Source organism: Prionailurus bengalensis, chromosome D2, assembly GCF_016509475.1.
Source record: "Prionailurus bengalensis isolate Pbe53 chromosome D2, Fcat_Pben_1.1_paternal_pri, whole genome shotgun sequence".
NCBI classification, from domain to species: Eukaryota; Metazoa; Chordata; class Mammalia; order Carnivora; family Felidae; genus Prionailurus; species Prionailurus bengalensis.
Genome location: NC_057351.1, coordinates 14104404 through 14107121, shown reverse-complemented (window position 1 = coordinate 14107121; position 2718 = coordinate 14104404). Strand labels below are relative to the sequence as shown.

Genomic DNA, 2718 nt, shown 5'->3' with positions numbered 1-2718 from the left:
TGATGATGTGGCTGACTTCCCTTTCTCATTTATTATTATTCTTTTTTTTTCTTTTTGCTGTTCAGCTTGGTTGCTTTCCATTAACCTGTCTTCCAGATCACTGATCCATTCTTCTGCCTCCTCTAATCTGCTATTGATTCCCTCCAGTGTTTTTTCTTATTTTTGTTATTGAATTCTTTTTTTTTTTTAATTTCAGATATTTTTTTACTTCTTCAAGTTTATTTATCAGGAGTGACTGAAATAAAAACTGTAATTGAGTCCCATCATCATGGAAATGGCTTTAAGAGAAAACTGGTCAGATGAATATCATTCCCTCCCATTTCAACTAGTAAATAGTTGCTATTGATAAATAGCCAACAATCTGTCAAGAATGCTCAAGATATGTTATATAATATTGCATGCCTATTCACACAGGGGATAAGCTAGTTAATAACCTATGTGAACTTATTGATTTCATCATACAAGACCAGCACAAAAGCACCACCTATGTCTCTGAGAACATTGGACTGTGCACAGTTGACAAGAGCTTTGGCTCTTTCATCCGAAGCAATCTTCCTCCAGCAGTCAAGTGAGCCTGCATACATGATGTCAGTTCATTTACACCCTGACTACATCATCATATGACGGCGAACAGCGTCAAACAGATAGAATGTCAACCCAGCAGCCACTGTGACAGAATGTGTGATCATCCAGCTGATGAAGATGTGAGTATTGTTGGGATCTGGAAGCATTCCCTTTGCAGTGTCATAGATACCGAAGTAGACAACTTGGTAGGTGATAATACCATACAAAGACACACTAAATGCTTGACACAGGCCCTTAATCCCATGAGATTTGTAGATCTTAACCAGGCAGCCACTGAGGCCTCTGAATTCCCCTTTAGCTCCAGCTTTGCCACATCAGCTGCTAAACGCATATGGGCAAAATTAAGAGGATACACAAAACACAAGGATATATAACCCCAGCAGCACTACCTGATGCCAGATTCCCTGCAAAGTAGCACCAAAACTGGGTTCTCTTGTCCACACCACCCAGGAAGGTCTGCTTGTGTTTATCTTTGAAGGCAAAGTTGAGAGCCTGGGTAGGAAAGTATCTGATGACATTGGCCAAGTTACCACACCAGGACAGGGCTGCCTGCTCCTTAGGGATATGAGCCATGCACTCTATAGTGCCCTTGTATTGCTTATCTGTGGTGATTTGCCTACTGGCATGCTGCACTTGCAGCAGCAGCTTGACCTGCTTGATAGGAACTGTCTGTCGTGGTCTTAGAGATGGCCACCGCCAATTCACCCACCAGGAAGTCCTTGGCAATGAAGGATATAGCAGCATCTGTCATGTTGAAAGGAAAGAGGAGGGAGGCAACTGCCTGGTTATTGAATTCTTCATCTCTGACTTGTTCTGTTTTATGTTTTCTATCTCTTTGTTGAAGTCAAAGAACTCCACTCTTCTCAAGTCCAGTAAGTGTCTTTATGATCATCACTTTGAATTCTTTATTAGACATATTGCTTATCTTCCTTTCACTTAGCTGTTTGCTGTGATTTTGTCCTGCTCTTTCATTTGGGACATATTCCTCCATATCCTCATTTTGTCTAACTCTCTGTGTGATTCTCTGTATTAGGGAGGCCAGCTTTGTCTCTTGGTCTTGAAAGTAGTGGCCTTGTATAAAAGAGGTACTGTGGTTCCCTGAGCACAATGCCCCGTAGTCACCAGAACCAGATGCTCCAGGGGGCCTCCTATATGCTCTGCATGCATTCTACTGTTGTGCCTGGCCTCCACTTGCCTTCAGCCCAATCTTCTGGAATAACTTGCTTTGCCTTCTTTGGGCCCCTTGGGCAGGGTCTGGTCCGGGCACTATTGAGAGGCATATCTGAGGCCTCTGTGAACCCCTCAGTCGGTGGGGTCAGAGTTGTGCTAAGTGGTTGCAATTGGCCTTTCTGTTGCAGCTGCAGCTGTACCAACAGCAGGGCTCTCTCCCTGCATGGCCTGCTAAAAGGCTTAGCTGCTGGAACAGCAGATGCACTGGGGTGTGGGGTTATCTCCCCCTCTCCCTCAGACTTTGGAGTGGCACTAGTCCCTGCAGGGGCTGCTTTGGATGGATGATTGGGTCGGTTGGCTGGGAAGGGTCCCCAGGGGAATCCAGGGATAGGTCACCTGTTGCTGGGAATATAGGTGGAGAGTGTTAGGGCTGGTTCCCACCAGCATCTCGCTACCTAGGCTGGGGGAGGGGAAGAGAAAAGGCACCTACCAGCATTTTTGTTCTTGGAGAAGTCCCCTAACAACCCCTGCCCCTCCAGCACGTGCTTTGAGATTAGTAAATAGGTCTTCATGTATACGTATACCCCAGGTGCTTTTCAAGTTGCTGCTTCAGTGCTGTGTTTCAGGCCAGGTGGTTACATATGCTGGCTCTTTAAGGACATAGATTCCATTTCCGACCTCACTCTGACTCTTTTCCAGTTAAGCCTGCTGATTTTTAAAGTACCCAGAGATAAGACCCACTGGTTTTCAAAGCCAGAAGTTATGGGGACTCACCTTCCCAGAGCAGATCGCCAGTGCCTAGGGTGCCGATGTGGGGTCTGACCCTCTGCTCTCTCAGCTTGTGGTCTCTCACCTGCGGTTTGGTTCCCAGCTGCTTCTCCCCTGCTACCCTTTTCAATGTGGCCTCATCTCCACGGTTCACCGTGGAAGGTCTTAACACACCTTCCAGTCTGTTGGGTCTTT

The 2718-nt window shown here is 46.0% G+C and overlaps 1 pseudogene; it reads right to left on the bottom strand.

Moving 5' to 3' along the window:
- Window positions 1–434: 434 nt before the first annotated feature.
- LOC122493504 lies at window positions 435–1336 on the bottom strand (annotated as a pseudogene).
- Between the last annotated feature and the right edge of the window lie 1382 nt (window positions 1337–2718).